The sequence below is a fragment of the Diadema setosum genome, chromosome 21, assembly GCF_964275005.1.
Source record: "Diadema setosum chromosome 21, eeDiaSeto1, whole genome shotgun sequence".
NCBI lineage: Eukaryota > Metazoa > Echinodermata > Echinoidea > Diadematoida > Diadematidae > Diadema > Diadema setosum.
This window is the reverse complement of record NC_092705.1, coordinates 28,079,342-28,086,827: the sequence shown is the minus strand read 5'-3', so window position 1 is coordinate 28,086,827 and position 7,486 is coordinate 28,079,342.

Sequence of the window (7,486 nt, the reverse complement as noted above, 5' to 3'; positions counted from 1 at the left end):
AGGAGGTAATGTTTTGAACATTCTTTTGGTATAGCATTCAAGCATTCAAGTGGAATGTACAGCAACAAACGATATCGAAATAAAACCCCCCCAAAAAAAAAATCTGGAAAAAAAAAGTTATTTCATTTTGCCATGTAAATCATTTATACATTCACGATTCGTTGACCTGCTTTGGCAGAGAATTTTCAAAAAGTTTAATGTGAAAAAAATGTAAGAGAATGTCACATTATCATTATTATCTTTTTTTTTTTAATGAAAAGCACATTTGCCCTCCACAGGTTTGGACTATTCCCCCTGATCTCTGAAAGAGGTGAGTCCAGTGCTCTCTCATTACGTTAGAAGAATCAAGTTATGTCTAATTCTCTTTATATTCTCTTTAGCACCGTTATAGTCCTGCAGTGACTGAAAGAATTGTTGCAATTTTCTCATCCAGCGAAGGTGGCACCAAAAGTATAAAAACCCATAATTTTTGAACGGATGTTCAGTTTTCCTCAAAATGTACTCATGTGTTCTGCTAATATTGCCGCATGCACTCAATTCAAGTAATGATATTTTGGTATCATTTATCTTTAAGAGTAAGATATTAAAGTTTAGAGGATAAGTAAGATGAAAAGAGAGCAGGGTCGTATATGAAGATGGGGGAATTTACGTCTTAAATAGGGTTACCAGCTTAATTCCCACATTTACTGATGGGCATAATGATATGATTTGACGGCATACTTCTTGATTTGTGATTATCATAATAATAATATTTAGTTATTTTTGCTGTTTACTTTGTAGGGTAAAGTCGATGAGTGTCAAAAAGGCATTTTCAGACATTGGAAGAACGTGCCCAAACGACAGTTTACAGAGTTCCACATGGAGGAGAAAAAAATAATAACGGACTCTGATGGATAGGAGCACCGTGTTGCTATGGTCATTGAGTGCTCACCGAGCACGTATCTCGATCAAGGATATTAACACGCCTCCTGTAAGTCTGTAAAGAACGTGCATTGATAAACACGCCATAACCAGAAAAATTAATAAAAGAGCGTTTCCGGTGCGACCAGGGTGATTTTGGGGCTGTATGACAACTTCGTGATTGTGACACGACGACTATGTTCTTTTGCGAGCGGAGAGGTTTAAAAGTTTATTGTGTGACCGAATTTGGAGTAAAATGGCAGAGAAGTATTTCAAGTAGCTGTGTCACATGCCGATTGATTTAAAATAAAATGCTTTGATTCGAAATATCGAGTTGGCACTGATAGAAATCAAGCCCTTATATACTCTGAATCTTTTGGCAAGACAGAATTTTGTATGACCGGAATCATTCCATTTGATTCAAAACGAATTTGAACAACTTTCGATAAAGCACCTTTTTTGCAATGAAGGAACAACTTTACATAGTCAGTTCGTTGCTCTCATTCGATTGTTCTTGTGTTTCTAATCCCGAGACGTCTGTAAACAAAATGAGACTCAAATAGTTAAAAAACGTGTCAAACTCTCTATACAGCGGTATTGAACTGAACGTAAACTTTTTGATATTTCCTCTGTTAAGGGGTGGAACTTCGGTAGAAACAATGATGTAAAAGAAAAGACATGTGAGAGGTAGATGTATAAAAAAAACAGCAACAGACTCTGACATAAATCCTTGGGTGGCACTCATTTAAACGAACTACAAGGAGACTTTCTTGTCATTTTTTGTGGGGGATCAAGCAAAAATGCGACATTGTCATTTTATATTATGTACAGAAATTGTGACTATATACAGCTAACGGGACATTATTTGGGTCTTTTTTTATCGAAACATTAATCATTCATTCGGTCAAATAGGTACACGAAAATGACACTTGTCACGAATATGCTTCTTGATACTATATGTTTCAAAACCTAAGAGGCATTTAGTCTGACGAAAAAAAAAAAGAAGAAGATAGAATATTGTATCGTTGGGGCCTTTTATGAGGTCATTAAATGGATTCATCAAGATTGTTTAAAAGATACAAATATTTTTCGTGCTCAAAAGCTGCTTTAATTACCCCTCGCCCCAAGCTATCCAAATGTACTTCTGCCGAATTTGGCATCCATCAGCATGCGATGGGTTATGTTCATGTCTCACGTAAAGTTTTGATTTTATATAATGCCATCATCGCTCCTGAGTACTATATACAATCTCAGAACTTTCCCATCAGAAGAATCAAATCATTACCTCTGTGTTAATTATTGTAGCACCAGTGATGATAAACATTGCAATGAAAATAATTTCATTGCAGTTATGATAATTAAAAAGTAACGACAACAATGATAATAATAATAATAATAATAATAATAATAATAATAATAATAACAATAATAATGGTAATAATAATAATAATAATAATAATAATAATAATAATAATAATGATAACAATAACAATAATAACAATGATAATAATAATAACAATAATAACATAATAATAATGACAATAATTGGACTTATGACACAATAACGGTAATAGTTATAACAATGATTATGATGATAACGAAAACAATAGAGAAAACAACAATACAGCTCGTTCTCTTAAAACATAGAGAGCCCTGCCATCTTTAATGCTCTAACCTTTTCCGATACAACTTTACACACCGTACCCATGGGGCATGACGGACTTTATTTTTGGAGGGGGGGTGAATATTGGCAAAAACATTTTGTCCAATACGTTCGCCTCGACAAGATGCGAATTCAAATTCTTCCGGCTAGGAGTCCTGCACGCCGTATGAATCGCATTCCTCATCACTGCTAATTATTCATTTCATAAAGCATTTAGACGGGATCATCACTATGGTTGCTAGAAATCTCGATTGAATAAGCTATTTTCTCTGCAGCACAAAATCTGATAGGCCTTATACCATTGTATATTTTCGATTGTGTGGGCCTCAATTCGTCCTGCTTGCTATAAGTATTGCAACGCTGGAGTGGAGCTTTGGTGGTCGTTATCAACATACAGTCACTATAGTACATTAAAAAAAAAATGATGATGCATATAAGTCTGTGAATTAATGAAAGTAGCCGTCATGCGCAATCCCACATAAACCATAACGGTAATTCTTGTCTGGTGTATGTTACACAAGGTAACAAATTGTGCATGTCTACGCAGTTCATTTTACAGAACAACTGTTCTTCCTGTACATTCATATTGGGGACCTGTATACAATGGTATAGGCCTATATGTATACTAGTATGCATGTGTGAGTCCTCTGGCAAGGTTGAAGTGACTTTCCAGTTGTCGGAAGCTATCGTTGTTACGCATGAAATTCGAATATTATGATAATAAACGGTCGACTAACTACTGTATACGCTCACATTCAACATTTTTAGTAGTTTGTGTCCTGTTTGCACAATTTGTTGCTACATTGACATGTAACTTTGAAAAAGCCTTCTGACTGGCTATAAACAAAGTTCCTTTTAAGTAATGATTTTGCGTGGCTAGATACAATGATCCTTTACAAGTGAATTAAAGTCTATAAGGATTCGGTGACGTATAGTGCCTCGACCAAGTTAATTTTATGTGATTGGTTAGCAGGGCACACAACAGACACACATAGACATTCACGCACACACAAACACACACAATAACAACACCTGAAGTTTTTGGTTTGCTTGTTTGTTGTTGTTGTTTTTGCTTACTTGCTTACAGCAAAGACCAATTTGACGTAAGATCCATGACGGAAAGAAAGGGCATTCAAAATCATAACTGCGTGGTCTGCAACAGAAGTTGCTATATATTTCCGCATTCCACCATCAACGATACTGCCACAATTCAGTCATACGTCCAATTGAGCAGATCTTACCTAAAGCTCAACTGTGCCCTTTCAAACGGGAACAGAATTTGTCCATGTTGATGCTCTCCCAAAGCTCAACCAACGTGGAAAATGGCAGGGGTTGTTTACAATATTAAACATGTAAGCTGCACTTTGAAGCAACACTGCAAAAAGTCCGGTGTTAAATATGAAACACCGAGCTGGTGTTAAATTTCCGGTGCTCATTCATGGTGTTAGATTAACACCTCCGGGTGTCATTTCAAAATTTAAGATTGTTTTTTTAATAGTTTCTTAGTTACTGCACTTCTTGTTAATTTTGAACTTCAACAAGATGATAAAGAATTGTCCGATAAAGTACTTGATTTTTGAAAAAAATCTGTAAATACATTTACACCACAGTAACACCAGTTGGTGTGGTCCCCTATTGAAGCTGGACGGGTGTTATACCATTGAAATTAACACCACCAATATCAAATCAACACCATGTGGTGTCATTATTGAATTAACTCTAGCGCAGTGTCTTTTAATATCACCAGCCACAGTGTCAAATTAACACCACGAAATGCCAGGCGAACACTTTTTAATACCGTCACAATACATTTTCTACACCTGTGGGTGTGGTCCTCTATTGAAGTTTGATCGGTGTTAGATTTAACACCCATGGTGTTAAATCTAACACCGATGTTTTTACAGTGAACGCAACACATTGGAACAAGTATCACACAGTGCCTGGCAAGAATTGGCATTCTCAAAAGTCTGTTTGTCCGCTACTCAGTGGACTGATGACATCGGCAAGGGAAGGGTGCAGACGAACTTTTTTTTGTGAACTATTCAGCCCATGCGGGACACACAACAGCGACAGTCATAGAATCATTATTTGAATTGTGTTGTACCCATTTCAAAATGGAGATTGTGACAAAGCTGTCTGTGAAGCATTGAACTTCGTCATCATTTCACAGTGCTTATTTGTTTACTCTGCACGCGTGATGATGCGCTGGGCAATTTGCAAAATAAGAGCTGGTACATCGTATGGTGAGAGCGAGCTCTGCATGTTAGATTAAAAATGTATTCGGGTTTGCCTTTACAGCTGGCAAGCCCTATAAACGCACGCTTCGCTAATATCTCTGGATGTAAAAGCAAGACTATGTATATCATGCGCTTAAAACAGTATAATCACTCAGTGACAAAAGCGCGTATACTGTAGCAATCTCTGTCTCAATCTTTTAAGGACCTATAACCGAGCCAGAGCTGCGGGAAAACGTTTGCGGCCTGGTGCCCTTTTCTTTAATAAGGAAAGGAGCCTGACTAACATATGCCAGTAAGCGAACCGAAGAAGAAGATTAATCATTGTAAATAAGCAGACGGAATACACTCGTTGGATGGAATGCCATACAAGTAAGGGAATTACACATGCATGATTAACGTTGGGATTATCGAAATCTACGCAGTATATGAAGCGCCTATAGCTCTTAATTCGGTTTCATGGGGAATACTTGAAACGGAGGAATATCACAGCATTACTGACTAATTCCTTTGCTAAGTCTAAGCCCCCACCTGCTTGAAAAGTAAGAAATAACAGTACAGTCACGATAATCTGACCGAGTTACGAGCGAGCTGTATATAAGGAATTAGATTATTTGGAGCGGTCGCCCATGACAACCTATACGTGCGTATTGTATAATAATATGACTAGTAAAGATGTAAAGATACTCCCCGCGAGATTATTTGTCAGGGGGGAAATCAGTTTGAGCAGTTGCTTTATTTTCACTGGCCAAACCTCTTTTTATGTGCTCAGCCAAAATTTCACGCATCCCACTGTAAACACCTCATGCCTGCGGTGATAATTTCGTGCGTCCTATCAATCGGTTTCCTTTTGGTTTCCTGCCTTATCCCAGATTTCTTTTTTTTTTCAAAGTGGTCAATATTTCAGTCCATAAAGACCACAAAACACATGATGCCCAGAGTTACTTTATATATACGTTGTTAGAATATAATTGTGTCCACATGGCAGCTTTAAACTAGGTTAAGACACCTGGTTTGCTTCTTTGTTAATTCAATGGTTTTACTGTTCTATATTCCACATTCTACAAGTAAAATCAAGACATATCAAGGCAAAAGTTTGGGATCATTGATAAAACGAATGGGAAATGTTCTTCTTTACAGCTTGTTTGTTTGTTTTCTCAGAAGAACTTGTTTTGGCCTGACGTATAGGAGTTCTCATCAGGTTTAAGAATTCGGTTTAAACCTGAATTCAGGTTTAAGAATTCGGAGCACTGTAACCCTTCAAACACTTTTCACTTTCATCTCTGAGACAATGCTATTGAGTTGGAAGTTATAGTATCGGTCATGGATAGAATGACGTGAAAATTTTCAGTTTAATTCAATAATCTCTCCACAGCGGTTGCCTTGGAGTTTTATATCAGCACAGCTTGCTGAAGTTATGCACTTGACTAGACCCTAAACTTTAAAACCTCTTTTCTCAGTACACACTTTTCCCGTGTGTGAACTTTCTTTCCATTATTGGCAAGTGTTTGGAAAGTTCACTTGTAATTGAATTATATGTCATTTTAAAGCTATACTCTTTCAGAATGAAGTATTAACTAAAAATCCATTTCTGGAAATTTTTGATGGTTTGTAATCCGGGGTCACATTCTTGATCTAATTCCCATTAACTATGTCATGATATTGTTCTTAATGATGAGCATCTATGATGAAATAAGTGTTGAAATCACTACCACCAACTGAGCATGCACTAAAATACTTTTTTTTTTCTGTAACCATTACGTTGGATCATGCCTAGTCCGTGAACACTTTTATCAATTTCTACTTTTGAGTACGTGCTAAAATTATCATTTATTAGAAAAAATAGCGGGTGTGACCGGATCTAACCGACAAAGATGTCTTGCACGACACAAGTGGTACTCGTGCGACTCTCTACCGGTATCAATAGCTATAACTGAATCCAGGGCGGCGGACGAAGGAGTTCACGAGATGAAGCTTCGATGTAAAAGGATACACTAACTTCCCTTTTTCGTTAGCCTGGTATCTGCACAGCGACATGAAATGTATACCCTTGTTCACGATGGAACACAGAAGCAGTTTAACGGAGCGATTTTAAGTGCGCGCGATCGACACTCCGTGGATTCCTCCCTCACCCCCCCCCCCCCCCCACCCCCAACAAACACGCACCGAAGTGATCATTAAATGCGGATCCTTTGTCTCGCTGACCATTAGTTAAGTATTCCGCTCTTTCGGAGTCACCTTTTCCCAAAATGTCATCGACTAATATTGACCATTAGCACCAATTTCGAGAAAAATAAATTACACTTGCGTGAGTAGCCGCCGGAAATGTAAATTGATGCAACGCGTAACTAACTCTGTCCATGTAACAATAACAGTGGTTCATGATTATAACGCGACTGAAAAAAGCACATCCACTTGTGATCTTTAGAAATTACATGTATTTTATCTGGAGAGGGGAGTAATAGGTAATTAGGGATTTTATCCCATTGCGGGTACAAACCTTCTTTTCAGTACTGAACGAAAACTTCTACCGAAAATGAATCGCTTTTATGTACAGCAACGATTTGTTTGTATGTTTGTTTAATTTACGTCGCTGGTAGTTAGGGAGTGGAGTGATAGGGGAAAAATCAGCCTTACGTTGTTTACCATTAAAAGTATGCAACGTGGCTTAAGTGAAGAAATCCATACA